This window comes from Macaca nemestrina, chromosome 1 (assembly GCF_043159975.1).
Source record: "Macaca nemestrina isolate mMacNem1 chromosome 1, mMacNem.hap1, whole genome shotgun sequence".
NCBI lineage: Eukaryota > Metazoa > Chordata > Mammalia > Primates > Cercopithecidae > Macaca > Macaca nemestrina.
Window position 1 is genome coordinate 8,252,075 of NC_092125.1, and position 19,855 is coordinate 8,271,929.

At 37.5% G+C, this 19,855-nt stretch overlaps 1 protein-coding gene and 1 pseudogene across 6 annotated transcripts in view; one reads left to right on the forward strand and one right to left on the reverse strand.

Moving 5' to 3' along the window:
* Positions 1-19,855, forward strand: part of LOC105474645 (regulator of G protein signaling 7) — a 569,035-nt gene that overhangs the window by 425,545 nt on the left and 123,635 nt on the right. The gene's annotated exons all lie outside the window — the stretch shown is intronic.
* On the reverse strand, positions 7,654-18,637 carry LOC105474643 (heterogeneous nuclear ribonucleoproteins A2/B1-like; annotated as a pseudogene).

Genomic DNA, 19,855 nt, shown 5'->3' on the forward strand with positions numbered 1-19,855 from the left:
AGTGGGTGGCTGAAAGAATGCTATGGGTGTCACAGCTACGGGTGATGTATGCAACAAGATCAAAGGTGGTTGTGGAGGAAAGGGGAAATTCAGAGTAAATAAGTGTTTCTACATAGAGAGTAAATCATCACTAGACATCTTGGAGGCATTCCCAGACTCAGGGTTAGTCAGGAGTCAACATGGCGGACTAGCATCTAAGATGGAATCACTCTTGTTCCCACACACGTTACCACCCATCGGTGTCCATTTCCGAGGGGATCATCTCCTGCACTTTCTCCCCAAACCTGGAATACTTGCTACTTACAGTAACTTATTCTTTAATCATTATGTGTGGGTTTTTTCCCTCTGAAGAAACATGTTAGAGGTTGTGCTTAGCTTGCCTGAATTATGTACAAGTAAAGAATAATGTAATTATTCCATTAAGATGATATGGGAGAAAAATGAGAGGAAGAGAATAACAATGATCTCAGACACCATACATGTCTGTACCTGCAGGCAATGATGCTCCATTTTCTATGATTTTTTCTTTTTAAGTGAAAATAAGTCACAGCAGCAATATGAATTATCCAACTTTGAATTTCCTACTGGCATTTGTTTAAAACATACTTTTATAAAACCTCACCCCTGTCTTTTAAAGGGGATATTGATGGTGTGATGTACTTGGGCTGTGAGGTCCAAAGTATAGTAACTACTTAGGCTGTCTTTTCTAAGACAACTTTAGGGCACAGGGACTCTATTGCATAAAGCAGATTACCGAAGAGTTTATTGGCTGGGTGCGGTGGCTCACGCCTATAATCCCAGCACTTTGGGAAGCCGAGGCAGGCAGATCACAAGGTTAAGAGAGCAATACCATTCTGGCCAACGTGGTGAAACCCTGTCTCTACTAACAATACAAAAATTAGAAATTAGCTGGGCATGGCGGCGGGTGCCTGTAGTCCCAGCTACTCCGGAGGCTGAGGCAGGAGAATCACTTGAACCTGGGAGACAAAGGTTGCAGTGAGCCGAGGTTGCATCACTGCACTCCAGCCTGGCGACAGAGTGAGACTCCATTTCAAAAAAAAAAAAAAAGTTTATTTCACTTTATTAGCATCCTGACCTGTTTCCATCCCCAGTTTGAACTTACCAAGTAGGTTATGCTGAACATAAGCCTCTATAGATCAGTTGATATGAAAAACTGCTTTTTCATAGTTATCTTGGTTTTATAGAAAAATGGAATGTTTTGATTCTGTTCAGTAGCTAAGACAAACCAATACGGACTAAAAGGTCTATATCTTTATAAACTCCATTCTTTGAAAATCAAGTTGGATAAGATTTCTGATATTTTGTGTACAAGTTCAAAAAGCATTCTAATTCCAGCCAGTTAAAGTGGAGTCAGAAATGGGCTTCCCCAGATGTATTTGCATCATCAAGAGAGATCCGGCACTAAGGACTTGCAGTGTGGGCTGCAGGCAAAGGCACAGGAAAGCTCAAGAGAGCTTTGGTAGGAAGTAGAGACAGCGTCAGTTGTAGCAAACTGAAACAGAAGGCGAGGCAGGGGTTTTACTGGTACCTCTGGGCACACACATTGCACACAAAAGGTCCTAGAAACGACTATTTTAGTACACATTAAAAAGCCATTGTAGTACACATTACAAAAACAGACACATAAGCCAATGAAACAGAATCGAGAGCCCCAAAATAAAGCTGCACATCTATAACCATATGATCTTTGGCAAAGTCAACAAAAATAAGCAATGGAGAAAGGATTCCTTATTCAATAATGATTCTGGGATAACTGGCTAGCCACATTCAGAAGAATGAAGCTGGACCCCTACCTTATGCCAATACAAAAATTAAAATGGATTAAAGATTAATATAAGACCTCAAAATATAAAAATCCTAGAAGAAAACCTAGGATATATCATTCTGGACAATGGCCTTGGCAAATAATTCATCACTAAGTCCTCAAAAGCAATTGCAACAGAAACCAAAATTGACAAGCGGAACCTAAACTAAATTAAACTAATGAATTAAACTAAAGAGCTTCTGCACAGCAAAAGAAACTATCCACAGAATTAACAGATAACCTAGAGGATAGGAGAAAATATTTGCAAACTATGTATCTGTCAAAGGTCTAATAAAAAAATCTATAAGGAACTTAATGCAACAAGCAAGAAACAACCCCATTAAAAAGTGGGCAAAGGACGTGGACAGACGCTTCTCAAAAGAAGACATACAAGCAGCCAGCAAACATATAAGAAAATGCTCAACATTTCTGATCATCAGAGAACTGTAAATCAAAACCACAATGATATACCATGTCACACCAGTCAAAATGGCTATTACTAAAAAGTCAATAAATAACAAATACTGGCAAGGCTATGGAGAAAACAGAATGTTTATACTCTGTTAGTGGGAATGTAAATTAGTTCAGTCATTGGGGAAAGTTGTCTGGAGATTTCTCGAAGAACTAAAAATAGAGCTACCATTCATCCCAGCAATCCCATTACTAGGTATATATTCAAAGGAAAACAAATCATTCTACCAAAAGGACATGTGCACTTGTATGTTTATCACAGCACTATTCACAACAGCAAAGACATGAAATCAACCTAGGTGCCCATCAATGGTATATTGAATAAAGAAAATTTGGCATTTAATTTACACAGTGGCATTTAATTTACCATGGAATACTACACAGCCATGAAAAAGAATGAAATTATGTCCTTTGCAGCAACATAGATACAGCTGGAGGCCATTATCCGAAGCAAATAAGCACAAGAAAAGAAACCAAATACTACATGTTCTCACTTATAAGAGGGAGCTAAACATTAGGGAGACGTGGACATAAGGATGAGAGCAGTAGACAATGGGGGGTTCTGTGGGGGGGAATGATGGAGAGGTGCAAAGGCTGAAAAAGTACCTATTGGAGACTTTGCTCACTACCTGGGTGTTGGGATCAGTCATACCCCAAAGCTCAGCATCATGCAATATACCCATGTAACAGACCTGCATATGTACCCCCTGAATCTAAACTAAACATTAAAAGTATTATTTTAAAAAAAGAAATGAGAACAAATGGAACAATGTCTTTAGGCTGGCTCCTTTCAAAGGTTGAATCTCTAATGTCCAAATAGGATTTTAACTCCAAGAAATTGAAATGCCCAATAAAGACAGGAGCCTCCCCTGTACTTACTTTTATGACTCATCTCACCCATCACACCCAATTCCTAGTTCATTTGATATTTTGTCCATTTGAACTTTTTGCATTGATTTTTCTTTTTTCAAATATTGCACTAAAATATTATTTATTTTGATTTTTATTTTTTTCAAATATTGCATTAAGGTATTATTTATTTTGATTACTGAGTTTTTTGACACTCCCATAGATTTTGCACCTGAGGTGACTGCATCACTCACGCCATCCTAGTGGTAAGACAATTAATATTACATTTGGTTCTTGGGCTATCTCAAAAGACCTTAATGACAATGTAGATTTTGTCAAGATCATGGTAACCACATTAATTTTTGAAGTGAATTAAATTTTGAATTTGAAGGACAAAGAATATTTAGCCAGAAAAAACATATATTTAGTATGCAAGGGAGAGATGTGTGTGGGAGGGATACAGACTTTTCTGGTATGTATGGCAAAACCAACATATGACAGTTGCAGAAGGAAAAATTTGTTCCCCACATAAGAACCTCCCAATGTAAACAATTAAAGTCATTCAAAACATCGCATTATCTTGTAGGGTGATGATTTATGCCTCAGTAAATATTCAACCGAAGGCCTGTCTTTTCTCTAGTATGTTGTGAAGGTTTTCAGACCCATGGCGAGAGATCGTACTTAGTGCCCCTAAACAACTAGACAAGATGAAGTTCTACTTGCCAAAACCATACTAAAGTAATAATAAAAGGATATTGAGAATGAATATATCTTTCATACATGATAATAAGAGGCCAGCAAAAAGAAAGTATTCTAGTTGGCTAACCACAGCAATTGTAGGCTGACATAAAATAATTATAGCAGCTTTGGGGTAAATAGTACTTTTTCCTTCAGGGACTGATTTTAAGTTGGTCAGTTACCATTGGTAGAAATCTTGCCGTATCCAAAGTTTTGTTTTGGGGAAGAGATGACAAGGAACTTAGGATCAGCTAAAGAGATCAAATACATGGTGAACTAATTTAAAAGAATTTTGAAATAAGCACACAAAACAAAACCAAATTATTAGCCTATATGACTTTAGAACTGTGTCTTGAACCTTGAATAGCTGATAAAATAACAGTGCCTTAAATATCTGCATTCTCCATTAATAATTCCATTATCTATAATATTAGATAACTGAGAATTTAAGATATTGGGAAAAATGAAAGAACTTCATTTTTCTAAAAGTAGACATTATTTTTTTTTTATCTAAAACATTGCAGTGCTTTCAAATATATCCATTCCATCAACACAAGTTGTGTGTGTGTGTGTGTTTTCATCTGGATTCCCTTTGGCATTTAATTTAGACAGTTACGTGTTTTATAAGAGCTTTAAGAGGGCCTCTACAGTTCTGTTTTATTGTCCTCTGAAGAACTTTCCAAGCCTTTGTCATTCACTTTTAATGAATCCATCCCTGCATGCCTGTTTTTGAAGCCAGGTGTTAGTGGCTCCTAAAATCATGTTCTAGGGAACAGAGTCTTAAAAATTAATAGATTTCATGTGTTTTAGAGAAGCTCAAGGTTTACAGAAAATTAAACAAAATATGCAGAGAGTTCCAATAAAATGCCTCAATACCACCTATACTTTCCCCTATAATGAAAAACTTACCATAATATGATACATTTGTTACAATTAATGAGCCAAGATTAATACATAATTGTTAACAAAACTCCATAGTTTATATTAGGGTTAATTCTGTGTGTTATACATTCTGTGGGTGTTCAGAAATGTATAACATTTATCCACCATTTAGTTTTACTGCCCTAAAAATTATTTGTGTTCTGCCTATTTATCCATATCCCTACCCCAACCCCTGGCAACCACTTATATTTTTACCATCTCCATAGTTTTACCTTTTACAGAATGTCATAGGGTTGGAGTTACACGTGTAGAACCTTTTCTTCTTTCACTTAACAATATCCGTTATAGTTTCTCCATGTCTTTGCATGGGAGGATATTTCATTGCTTTTTATCACTGAATATTCCATTGTATGAATATACCACAGTTTATCCAGTCACCCACTGAAGAACATCTTAATTGATTCCACATATGGCAATTACAAATGGAGCTGCTATAAGCCTTCATGTACAGATTTTTTTTGAAGACATAAGTTTCCAATTCATTTGAGCAAATACCTAGGAAAGTGGATCATGTGGTAAGAGAATATTTAGCTTTGTGAGAAACTTCCAGTCTTCCAAAGTGGCTACACTATTTTGCATTCCCACCAGCAATGAATGCAAGTTCCTCTTGCTCCATATCCTCGCCAGCATTTAGTGTTTTCAATGTTTTGGATTTTAGCCATTTAATAGATATGGTATCTCATTGTTATTTAAATTTACAATTCTCTAATAACATATGATATTGAGCACCTTTTCACATGCATATTTGCCAAGTATATATCTTCTTCACTGAGATTTCTGTTCAGATATTATATTTTGCCTATTTTTTAATTGGGTTGCTGTTTTCTTATTGTTGAATTCTAACAGTTCCTTGTATATTGTGGACACCAGTGCTTTATCAGATATGTTTTGCAAAAATTTTCCCCCAGTCTGTAGTTTGTCTTTCATTGTCTTAATGGTATATTTAAAAGAATCGAAATTTTAAATTTTAATAAAATCCGACTTACAATTTGTTCTCATAGATTGTGCTTTTGATGTTGTGTCTAAAAAGTCATTGCCAAACTCAAGGTCACCTAGATTTTCTCCTGTGTTATACTCTAAAGGTTTTATAGTTTCACATTTTATTTTTAGGTCTATAATCTAAAAGTTAATTTTTGTGAAATTTGTAAAATCTGGAGTCTATATTCATTTTTTTGCATGTAGAGGTCTAGTTGTTCCAGCACCATTTTTTGAAATGGATCTTGTCTTTTCTACCTTGTCCGAGTCTCTTCCTGAAATCTGTATTCTGCTTCCTTGATTAATTTTTTCTAATCTTTTGCCAATACCACACCACGTCAATTATTATAGATTTATAGTAAGTTTTGAAGTTTGATGGTGTCAACTCTCTGTCGTCGTATTTCTTTGGTATTGTGTTGTCTAATTTGGGTCTTTTGCTTTCCACTTAAAAGACCAATACCACACCACTTCGATTATTATAGATTTATAGTAAGTTTTGAAGTTTGATGGTGTCAACTCTCTGTCATTGTATTTCTTCGGTATTGTGTTGTCTAATTTGGGTCTTTTGCTTTCCACTTAAACTTTGGAATCAGTTTGCCAATATCCTCAAAATAGGCTAGGATTTATATTGAGATTGCATTGAATTCACAGGTCAAGTTGGAAAGAACTCACATATTTACAATATTGAGTCTTCTTATCCACATATTTGGTGTATCTTTCCATTGATTTTGATCTTTGATTTCTTTTAAAAGAATTTTGTACTCTTATTAATATATATCTTCTACATACTTTGTTAGGTGTATGCCTAAGTTTTGCTGCTTATGTAAATAGTATTGTGTTTTGAAATTCATATTTCAATTTTTCATTGCTGGTACATAGGAAAACCGCTTTTTTTGTATTCTGCAACTTTGCTATGATCACTTAGTTTTAAGAGTTTTTTTGTTGTTGTTTCTTTGGGATCTTCTACATAAACATGTCTTCCTGAACAAAGATTTATTTCATCCTTTTCAAACTGTATACCTTTTATTTCTTTTTCTTGTCTTATTGTACTGGCAAATAGGAGTAGTGAGAGGGGACATTCTTGCATTTTTCCAGATTTTAGTGGGAAAGCATCTAGTTTCTTTTTCTTTTCAAGAGAATTAAATCGTTTATTGATTACACATGATAATGGATGATACACAAGCTTCATTCCCATCTATAATTTTATCTGGTACCATTATTCTATTTAGTATATTGTATAAGATGTGCCAACACTCATTTTTATAACCAATAATTTCATGATTTTGCTTGGGTCATCCTTTTTACTGGTGAACTTCATTCAGGTCACAATAGTAACTATCAGTTCAATTATACCAAGGCTTCTGAAGACAATGGCTTCTCCACCCCAGCAGGTTGTATATAAATTCCAAAAAGAACCTGGCATCACCCTGAAGGAATTCTAACTTCACACTGTCGGGGGAAATTTACCAAGACGGCTTCAGAGCAGACTAACTTTACACAGCATATTATAAAAAAAAAAAAAAAAAGACATTTATGCAGCGTCACGATCAGACTATTACATTTAGCAATCCACAGTGTGGGTGCAAAAAAAAAAAATCTACATTAAAACGTTTTGTTGAAATGCTTTACACTTTGCACAGAACAGAAACTAAAGAAACCTGTAATACAATTAGTAACAAATACAGTCCTCGAGTTTTTTGCCCATACACGTGAGTATTTGTCTAAAACACGTCTTCTGTGTAGCAGCTAGGCCCTGCCCCCGCTGTGCTTGGCCGAGTTCACAAATCTTTGGTAACCTGTAGCTTCCCTGTCACTTCTCTGACTCTCCTCTTCTGCTAAGCTTTGTTTCCTAATTAAAATATTCTGCCACTGCCGTAACTACTGCTGTTACTGGAACCGCCATAGCCACCTTGGTTTTGTGGTTTGACAAAGTATTGGCCTCCATCACCACAGAGGCCAGAGCTTCTACCTCCAAAGTTTCCTCCCTTCAGGGATCCAAAATGTGAAGACCGATTGTTGTAATTGCCAAAATCATTGTAGCTTCCACCACCTCCAAAATTGCTTCCATCATTACCAAATCCATTATAGCCATCCCCACTGCCACCAGATCTACCACCACCACCACTGCCACCAAAGTCACCACGACCACTGACATTTCCCCCACGACCACTGACGTTTCCCCCATGACCAAAGTTGTCATTCCCACTGAAACTACCTCCACGATCACCACCGAAGTTTCCAGAACCACTTCAACCTCTTTGGCTGGATGAAGCACTAGCTATCTCTTGCTTTGACAGGACTTTTCCTAACTTCACAGTTGCGGCCATTCACAGTATGGTATTTCTGAATGACGGTCTTATCCACGGAGTCATGGTCATCAAAGGTTACAAAGGCAAAAGTCCCTTTTCTTGCCACTGCCTCGGTCAGTCATGATTTCAATCCCTTCAATTTTTCCATCCTGTTCAAAATAATCTCTTAGGTGATGTTCTTCTGTGCCTTCTTTAATGCCACCAACAAATATCTTTTTCACAGTTAAGTGGGCACCTGGTCTTTGAGAATCTTCTCTTGAGACAGCTCTCTTTGGTTCTACAACTCTCCCATCCACCTTGTGTGGCCTTCCATTCATGGCCGCATCCCCATTCTCCACGGTGGCCTATGTGACAAACCCAAAGCCCATGGAGCACTTGGTGTTTGAATCTCTCATTACCCCACAGTCCGTGAGCATTCCCCATTGCTCAAAATGGCTCCTCAGTCTCTCATGGGTTGTTTCAAAGCTCAGCCCTCCAAGGAAGAGCTTCCTCAGCTGTTCGGGCTCTTTAGGAGACTGACTTAGGCATGAGGGCAGAGAGAAGAGAGACTTTTCATTTTGTACTATTTTAGCTGTAGGTTTTTTTGTAGGCTTTTTTTTTTTTTTTATCAAGTTGGGAACATTCCCCTACATGGCTAGTTTACTAAGGGTTTTTATCATGACTCGGTGCTAGATTTTGTCAAATGATTTCTCTGCATGTGTTGATATGATTGCATGATTTTTCTTTAGCCTGTTGACGTGATGGGTTACATTAATTGATGTACAAATTGTCAACCATCCCTGCATACATGGAAAAAATATCACCTGGTCATGATGTAAAATATTTTATGCATTGTTGGATATAATATGCCAATATTTTGTTGGTGGTTTTGCATCTATGTTTATGAGGGGTGTTGGTCTGTAGTCTTCCTTTTTATGGTTTTGGTATTAGAGTAATGCTGGCCTTGTAGAATTAGTTAGAAAATATTCCTCCGCTTCTATTTTCTGGAAGAGGTTGTACAGAGTATTATTTCTTCCTCAAATGTTTGGTAGAATTCCCCAGTGAAGTTATCTGGGCTCGGTGGCTTTTTGTTTTGGCAAGTTGTTATTGTTGATTCAATTTCGTCAGTAAGTACAAGCCTATTTAGATCATCTATTTCTCCTAGTGTGCGTTTTGGTAGATTGTCTCTTTCAAAAACTTGGTTCATTTTACCTAAGTTATCAAATTTGTGGGGTAGAGTTGTTCATAATATTCTTTTACTATTTTTAGGATAAAGAACATCAGTAGTGATGGCCTCCTTTTCAGTTACTGTACTAGCAATTGGTGTCTTCTTTTTTTTTTTTTTTCTTAATTAGCCTGGCTAGAGCCTCATCAATATTAATTGTTTTAAGCAACCAGATTTTGGTTTCATTTAATTTCTCCATTGATTTTCAATTTTATTGATTTCTGCTCTGATTTCTATTATTTGTTTTCTTCTATTTGGTTTAGATTTAATTTGCTTTTGTTCTTCCAGTTTTCTGAGATGGGAATTTAGATGATTGATTTTAGATCTTTCTTTATTCTAATGTATGCATTGAATTTCCCTCAAGATGCTGCTTTCACTACATCCTGTGAATTTTGATAAAATGTGCTTTTATTTTCATTTAGCTTGAAATTCTTTAACATTTCTCCTGACACTTCTTCTTTGGTCCATGTGTTATTTACAAGTGTATTGTTTAATTTCTAGGTACTTTGAGATTTTCCAGCTATCTTTCTATTGTTGATTTCTAGTTTAATTCTGTTGTTTGAGATCATGCTTTGAAAGATTTCTACTCTTTTATATTTTTAAGGTGTGTCTTATGACCCAGAATGTGGTCTATCTTGGTGCATGTCGTGAGAACTTGAGATGATTATAGACTCTGCTGCCGTTGCATTAATTATTCTATAAATGGCCATTAAATTCAGCTGATTGATGGTGCTGCTCAGTTTGATTCTGTCCTTCCTGATTTTCTGCTACTAGATCTGTCAACCACAGATATATGTGTGTTGAAGCCTCCAATGATAGTAATTATTCATCCATTTCTCTTTGTAATCTGTCAGTTTTTACCTCAAGTATTTTGATGATCTGTTGTTAAGCATATACACATTAAAGGTTGTTATGTCTTTGTGGAGAATTGAACCCTCTATTGTTATGCGATAAAATCACTTTATCCCTGAAAATTTTTTTTAGAGCCTTTGTCTGAAATTAATTTATCTAATCTAGCTTTATTTTGATTAATTTTAGCACGGCATCTCTTTCCTCATTCTTTAACTTAATCTATCTGTGTCTTTGTATTTAAAGCGAGTTTCTTCTGAACAGAATATAGTTGGTTCTCTTATGTCCACTCTGATAGTCCCTGTCTTTTACTTGATGTATATCATTCACATTTAAAGTGATTATTGATATAGTTGGTTTAATATCTGTAACTGTTACATTAATGTTTATAACTGTTTTTTATTAGTTTCCTTTTGGCTTCCTGTCTCTTTCTGCCTTCTCTGATTTTAAATGAACATTATGTATAATTCTGTTTTCTCTTTTTGCCCAGTATCAGTAATTCCTTTTAAATGTTTTAAGGTTTTTCTAGAGTTTGCACTATACATTCACAATGAATCCAAGTCCATTTTTAGATAACACTGTACACTTAACATATAATGCAAGCATCCCATAACAGAGTATTCCTACTTTCTCCTTTTTATCTCTTATAATATTGCTGTCATTCCTTTCCTTTAGGCTATAACTGAATACATTGTTGCTGGTATCATTCTGAATACATTTTTATCCATCAGATCAATTAAGAAATTTTTATAAAGAGATTTTGTTTGACCTTCATTTATTCCTTCTCTAATAGTCTTCCTTTCTTTCTGTAGTTTCAACCTATTATCATTCTCCCTTTTTCTGAAGAACTGTTTTTAAACATTCTTTTCAAGGCAGGTCTTTTATCAACAAATTCTCTCCGTTTTTGTTTGTCTAAGAAAGTCTTTATTTTCCCTTCACTTTTGATAATTCCACAAAATACTGAATTCTAGGTTAATGGGTTTTTTCTTTAGAGACTTTAAATCTATCACCCCACTCTTCTCTTGCTTGTATGGTTTCTGATGCGAAATTCAAAGCAGTTATTAGATTTTTCTCCTCTCCAGGTAAGGCTTCCCTCACCCCATCCACCCTTGCTCCTTTCAAGATTTCTCTTCATGTTTGGTTCTCTGAAGTGAAAATATGATATGTCTGTGGTTGCTCTGATAGTTATCGTGTTTGGTGTTGTTTGAGTTTCCTGGTTGTACGTCTTGGTGGATTCATTTACTAGAGCCACCATAACAAAATATAACAGACTGTATGGCTTAAGCAATAGAAATTTATTCTCTCATCAATAAAAGTGAGGGTAGAAGTGCTATGGATACTAGAAGTGCAAGAACAAGGTGCTGGCAGGATTGATTTCTCTTAAGGCTCTCTCCTTGGCTTTCAGAAGGCCACCTTCCCCTGTGTCCTCACATGGCCTTTTCTCTGTATAGGCCCATCTCCTGAATCTTTTCCTCTTAGAAGGACATCAGTCATATTGGATTAGGGCCTCACCCTTATGATCTCATGTGACCTTAATTACCTCTTTAATGACTTAATACAGCCACATTCTGAGGTTACTGGGAGTTAGGGCGTTGACATAAGTTAAGGTTGGGGGAACAGGAGGGCACAATTAAGCTCATAACACTGTCTATCTATCGTTAACTGGGGAAAAATCTCAGTTATTATTGCTTCAAATATGCCTTCTGTTCTTTTCTCTCTTTCTTCTCTGATTTTCGCATTACATGTATGTTATGCCTTTTATATTAAAATTACCCCCACAGTTCTTAGACATTCTGTTCTGTCTCCTCTCTCTCTCTCTCTCTCTCTCTCTCTTTCTCTCTCTCTCTCTCTATTTTACTTTTTGGACAGTGTCTCGCTCCATCACCCAGGCTGAAGAGCAATGGCATGATCTTGGCTCACTGCAACCTCTGCCTCACGAGTTCTAGCAATTTTCATGCTCAGCCTCCTTCATAGCTGGTATTACAAGCATGCGCCACCATGCACTAATTTTTTTTTTTTTCATATTTTTAGTAGACATAGGGTTTCACCATGTTGACCAGACTGGTCTTGAACTCCTGGCCTCAAGTGATCAGCCCGCCTTGGCCTCCCAAAGTGCTGGGATTACAACATGAGCCACGGCGCCTGACACGTCCTCTCTTTTTTATATATTTTTTTCTCTTTATATTTCAGTTTGAAAGTTTCTATTGACACATGTCCAAACTCTACTGATTCTTTCCTCAGTTGTGTCCAGTCTATTGAACTAATTTTTCATTCTGCATTTCTATTACAATGGTTTTGATTTCTTGAATTTCATCATAGTTCCTTTTAATTTCAGGTCTGATGATTCCCATATATTTTCCATATTTAGTCTGGTTCTCATGCTTGCTCTGACTCTTCCAACTGTGTTTTTCATCGTTTAGTGTGCCTGGGAATTTTTGTTGTTGTTGACAGTAGGATGTGATATACTAAATAAATGAGGCATACAGGTCATTAGTGTGAGGGTTTATGTTTATCTGGCTAGGAACTGAGCTGTGTTTACTGTTTGCTGTAGCTAGAGGCTTTAGAGGCTAACATCCCCTCTGATGTCCTTGTTTTTATTCCCCGCTGTTGTCTTTGGGTTTTCCTAGAAACTTCTCCTTAAATAAGGTATGGGTCATGCAGTTCTTTCCGTCGCATTCATCTGTTATTATACAGGAGCCCTATGGCATTGTGGAAGGGTGCAGAGGAAGGGGGATGCTTTGTGTAATCTGATGATTAGGACTCAGCCCCACAGTGAGGCTTCACCCCTGGGCCGTGATCTCCACACGTGCTCCTTGGGTTTTGGGGGCTTTTCCTCTTTAGGTGCAGTGGGAAGGATAGAGGGGTTGGAGTTGGGTATTTACCTACTCCCAGGTGCTATAGACTCTGCTATAATCTCAGTCTGTTGGGCTCTGGGTGATATAGTTTCTTTTGAGACAGGCCGTTGTTTAGAAGAGCAGAGTGACTGGGTATATTTCAGAATGGTTACTATTTTCCTCTCCCTTGTTGAAAGCATCAGGAAATTTCTCCCTGAACCTCACTGTGCAAACCTAGTAGGGCTCCTGGAAGTAAAAGTCACAAATGTGTGGTAGCCCCCTTAAAACTGCTCCCTGATCCTCAAAGGAGTTTTTAATGCTCAAATTAATCCACATTGAGCCTCGAACAACTAGTCAGTTGCAATTTAAGTTTTTCTATCCCAAGGCTGGTTTTCCCGAAGCTTTCTGTTACACTAGGTCATGATTCTCTGTACATTTCTGTCTTTTTCTGCGATCATGGGGCCAATGGTTTGCCCTCTGACATCAATCCTCTGAGGGAATCTAAGAGGAATTGTTGGTTTTTACTTCTTCAGCTTTTTTCTTTGTGAGGTTGGATGGGAGGGATGACTTTCAAGCTCCTTAAATGCCAGAGCAGACTCCAGAGAGCAGATTTTTGCAAGGGAAAAGGATAAACAGTACATGACTATGTTGTTTTTATTTATTTATTTTGTTTCTGCTTTTCTTTCTTTTTTACAACCCCTTCAGTATTTCTACATGGAATAGTCTCTGAGTTAACCTCTGAGAGTAATAGGATACTTAAAGCTGGTTGTGTCTTCTCCATGAGTTCTCCCTTTCCAATGAGCTTTGGAAAGTATCTGAAATCCAGCCATTAGTGTCATGGAAAATGTCTCTTTTGAGGTAGTTATTTTCCCCCTTGGTTTCCCTTTAGCTTTGGAGCTGCTGTGAAACAGAAAAAGAGAGAAACCTGGCACTCTCAATTGGCAGGGCATGGATAAAAGGAGAGAGAAATAAAATAAGATTGTATTTATCTAAGCAGAATGCTAATAAGACTTGCATGTTTTTAAACTTTATACATTTTCTACCATCAACCTATAAAGAACAAAATTAGAATGTTAATGTTCCAATGTTTATTCTCAAAGCTATCATAATCGATGAGTAGTTTCTAAATTGATGTGCCCTGGAACAAGATCAGAGATAGATCCAGGAAGAAAAATAAAACATTACATCTTACCAGGAATATCTCATCATCATTCAAAATTACAGATGCTCTGGGATAACTGAAATTTTAAAGCACAAAATAAGCAACATTAAAAATATCCACTGATTCAGCCAAATTGCAGTAGTGTAGTCTCCTAGTTTGTGAAAGTGATGGGCTTTCATATAACTTCCTTAATAAAAAGAAGAGCCGTATTTTTTGTATTTATTTTTGATTACTGATGGAGTTACATAGGGTGGTATTGGTATTACAGGTTTTAAACAAATATTCACCATAAACTAATTTTAGCAAAAACGAACAACAACAAAACCCATTTACCTAATATGACAGTGAGAACCAAATTATTGTGTAAGACTATTTATTAAAAGGAACTAAAACATTTAAGGCATCTTAAAAATGAAAATGATGACCCAAAGTATTCTATTCCTTTCAAAAATATTCCAAGTTTTTGTCATTTCAAAACGCAGAACTTCCTGATGAAATGTGTAAGTCATTAAAAGTTCTGGCTTTTACCTTATTTATACAAGGACTAAAACATCTGATTTACTGTCTTACCCAAATTTTTACCTGTAGGTATGTATGTGTATGAATAGTGCACGTGCATATAAATGTGTTATATGCATACTTGCATCATGCATACATACAAAATAAAAACAGTTATTCACATGGAGATTAAAATATTCTGAAGCATGGTTTCTGTAAAATAAAATTAAAGCCATATTAATATGTTTGGGATGTATCCCTGGTTTATAATCTCATTCTCTAGAAATGCTCTCTGTTGTAGTAAAAATAGCTTCCCATATTAACTGAGCTACCAGCTTGGAAGTGTTTTGCTGGTTGTCTCTCCAAAGCTGAAGCAAGCCTGCTGAGATTAATTCCTACCGACCTGTGCTACTGATTTCTGGTTTGGCACCTTCCTCCCCATGAGTATGCAGGCTTGTAGTCTTTTCATCTAAACCCATCAGTGAAGATATGAAAAGAGAAATAGAAAATATTTGATAGCAATAGATATTCAAACATGCCTAATTAGTATCTGTATTATTTTGTGTCTTTACATTATAACTCATATAGTATACAGGAAAAAAAAATCCATTAATGAAAACAGAATATGCATATGTAAATATATATATTTATTTATATATAAAAAATTATGTGCCTGTGTGTGTTGGGAGTGAGGAGGAATGATTACTTTATGTATAAAGCCCAAAATTGGAAGCTTTGAAATTCATCACAATTTGAACTCAGCAAAAGAAGCAATGTGCTTCCCAAGAAGGAACTGGTTCTGAAGCCTTTACAAGTCATTAGAATATTTTGAGGATTGCCCGTCTCTCACGTGCATTATAGTTCACTATTTCTTGAAGTGTAGCCCTGACTTGCCTATGACGATGGGGATGATGTTGAAGTACAGATTACTGGCCTCTTTCTCAACCAATTAAATCTGGGCTCGAGCTCAAGCATTGACATTATTAATAAGTTCTTCCAGATGTACATTAAAGTGGAAAAACCATTATATATTTAGCTTACTCAGGCAAATTAATTTGATATTTGCATTTCTGGTGGTTTGTACTTTTTGACTCATTTTAAATGGTTACTCCTGCTTGTCCAACTACATTTTAAATAATAGTATATCAGAAATTGGAATAATACTTAACAGCTTACATCACACCTTTACATGCATTATCTGATTTAATCCCGCACAGAAAATGTTTTTTTTTTTTGTGACGAAGTCTCGCTCGGAGTCTCACTGTGTCGCCCAGGCTGGAGTGTAGTGGCACGATCTCAGCTCACTGCAACCTCCACCTCCCAGGTTCACGCCATTCTCCTGCCTCAGCCTCCCGAGTAGCTGGGACTACAGGCACCCGCCACCATGCTTGGCTAATTTTTTCTATTTTTAGTAGAGATGGGGTTTCACTGTGTTAGCCAGGATGATCTCGATCTCCTGACCTCGTGATCTGCCTTCCAAAGTGCTGGGATTACAGGCGTGAGCCACCGCGCCCGGCCAGAAAATCTTTAAAGTCCAGTAAGTCATACTCTACAAGTGAAAATCACAGTCAGATAGATGGAGGGCCTACCCTATGACTAAAAACAATAGAGCCGGGATTGGAACCCAAGGTTTCTGACTGGGTTTTATGCTTTTCTCACTGCATCAGACTTGTTTTACATTCATGCTCCACTGGACATGAGTGTTTTTCAGTTGGATTTCCATACCATTGTTGTGTTTACAAGACTTATAGATAGCTGGAATTTTAGCTATATGCACCCAGTATGCAGTGACTATCCAATTCTAAAGACAAGACAAGATATCGGTGTTGGACAGAAAGATTTTTGAGTCACTAGAGTCAGGCTATAGTTAAAGCCGTGGTTGTGGATGAGATCATTCAGAGAGGACATGTAGACTGAGACAAAAAGAGGGCCCAAGTTGGAACCTAGAGAACTTTAATATGTAAGAAGAAATCACCAGAAGAAGAACCAATGAGAGAAAACGAGAAATGTAGGGAGATCAGATGTCAGGGAGAGGATGACAACTGAAGAAGCCAACGTGGCGGTAAGCTTGCACTGCTTTCCCAAATACTTGGCAATGAAATGAGAGAGGGATGGATGGATGGATGGATGGATGGATGGATGGATGGATGGAAGGATGGATGGATGGATGGATGGATGGATGGATGGAAGGATGGATGGATGGATGGATGGATGGATAAGGGGGAAAAAAGAGAGAGAAAGAACCTGCTTATAGGATGGAAATGATGCTGAATCAGTGGTATGGTGTTCAGTATGGAAGGGAGTTGGATTTATTTGGGAATTAAAGGGAAGCTTCAATGAAAGGAGAGAGATTGAGAGAGAGAAAGACAATCAGTGCATCTGATATAGATGTTTAGCTTTTGCCCAGGATACAGTAGGAATGAACAAGAGAATTCTTTTTTTAAATTTTTTTTTTTTTTTTTTGAGACGGAGTCTCACTCTGTCGCCCAGGCTGGAGCGCAGTGGCCGGATCTCAGCTCACTGCAAGCTCCGCCTCCCGGGTTCCCGCCATTCTCCTGCCTCAGCCTCCCGAGTAGCTGGGACTACAGGCGCCCGCCACCACGGCCGGCTAGTTTTTTTGTATTTTTTAGTAGAGACGGGGTTTCACCGTGTTAGCCAGGATGGTCTCGATCTCCTGACCTCGTGATCTGCCCGTCTCGGCCTCCCAAAGTGCTGGGATTACAGGCTTGAGCCACCGCGCCCGGCCTAAAAAATTTTTTTAATTGACTGGGCACAGTGGCTCAGGCCTGTAATCCCAGCACTTTAGGAGGTCAAGGCAGGTGGATCACACTCTGGCCTGGCCAACACAGCAAAACCCCATCTCTACTAAAAATACAAAAATTAGTTGGGCATTGTGGTGCACACCTGTAATTCCAGCTACTCAGGAGGCTGAGGCATGAGAATCCCCTTGCAGCTGGGAGGCGGAGGTTGTAGTGAGCCAAGATCACACCACTGCACTCCAGCCTGGGCGACAGAGTGAGACTCTGTCTCAAAAACAAAATTGATTGACACATAATAGTTGTACCTATTTATAGGGTACATAGTGATGTTGCAATACATATAATGTATGGTGATTAGATCAGGGTAATTAGCATATTCATTATCTCAAACACTATTATTTCTTTGTGCTGGGAACATTCAGTATCCTCTTCCTAGCTCTTTGAAATCATGTATTGTTGTTGAACTTATTCCTCCTATCTAGCTCTAAATTTCTATCCTTTAACAAACCTCTCCCTAACCCGTCTTCCTCCTACCTATCCCAGCCTCTAGTTTCCTCTGTTCTACGTTTTGCTTCTGTAAGATCAACTATTTTTTAGCTTCCACATATGAGTGAGAACATGTGTTATTTAACTTTCTGTTTCTGGCTTATTTCACCTGCCATAATGTTCTCCGGTTTCAAGGGCCAGATGCCCCACATTGATTTACATACAAACCACGTTCCATAGAACTTTGACGGATAGAGTATGTCACACGCGACAGCAGCAAGAACTTTTGAGGAACTGAATCTCAAGTATCTATATATACACAAAAGAATTTCTTTCCTTAAAAAATGTTTAAAATATGTTCAGGGATAAATACAAGATATAAAAATACAAAAGCAAACACAAAACAAAACCAGATATCAAAACTTTCCGAAAGAACCACAAACGGAAGGGACAGAAGAGCACGTCTGCTGCACTTTAATAAAGCAGAACTAGCGATGCTTAATACACTCACTGAGGTCACTGAACACCCAGCTGACTCAGTGTTTAATTTAATGGTCAGTTGCAATACACAGGTGGCTGCACTGAGGAGGCGGTGGTCGAAGCTGTGCTTCCCAAGTGCAAGTGCCAGAGCATTTGCCAGTAGCACCCGGAACAGGAAACCCCAATTGTTTAGACAGCAAAAGGTCAAGTCAACTGTGTCAAGAGCCAGAGAAATACTTGATATTCTTAAATGCATTTCTATCGTAGTTAATACATTACACGACAAAAACCTGACTATATAGATCTGTTGGCCCTACTACTTCTATTGTAGTCCAGCCCTTTCATAACTGTATCTCCTTGTGCTCTGTAAGCCAGCCTTGCAAACTGGACCATCGTTTTCCATCCATGCTGTCATTTACGGCTGAGTTTCAAAGACGTCTGGTTATGACACATTTAGGTAGGCTAAAAGATTCCATGTGTTGTCTTACTCTAGGTAAGTTTTAGGTAGAGAAAGTAACTTAGTGATAATAATAAAGTGACACCATACAGGCAAAATTGTAGACTAGGGGTGGGAATAGACAAGGAAAGCAGACATATTTGTTTCAGAAGATGGAGTATAGATAAGTTGCATTTGTACTGTTAAGTATACATATTTTATTGGTGAAATAATTGGAAGTTTATAGTCTAGAAATGTCATTGATGCAAATATGCTTCAGGCAAAATTGTAGACTAGGGGTGAGAATAGACAAGGAAAGCAGACATATTAGTTTCAGAAGATGGAGTATGGATAAGTTGCATTTGTACTGTAAAGTATACATATTTTATTGGTGAAATAATTGGAAGTTTATAGTCTAGAAATGTCATTGATGCAATGCTTCACGGCACTGTATGGGATTCACCAAACAACTTGTAGCAGACTACATTGATGAGGATGACATAAACATAAATATTCAACTTACAGTCATGAACATCAGTCTCTGAAAATCATGACCGACTCAGAACAACACTGAGGAGCAGTAATAAAACATCCTCTTGGAATAGGAGATGACTGGCATCCCAATCATCCAAGGACGTATGCATTCACAACTTTGGGATTCTGCTGAGTATGACGTGACAGTCAGACTTTCTAGGAAAGTCTGAATTAGAGGCCTCAGGAAATTTTATTAACAAAGCGAATTTGGTGCATGCGTTCCAAATGTTAGCATAAGCTTTCTGCATATTGTCTCCCCACTACCTGAAGGAAACACCTGCAGCCCTGGGCTGTTTTCTAGTCCTAAGAGCAGAGGACTTCAGGTCTTTCTTTGAGAATCACAGATTTAGGTGGCTTGTTTGCATTAACAAACTTTCCTAGTCCCAATTCCTTGGGTAAACCAAGTGGTCCTCCTAGTTTTCTTGTGAATTAATTGAATCAGTTAAGCAGGTACCTTTTTCAAGTGACAATGGAAGCACTTAGAGGATAATAATTCTGGTCGTT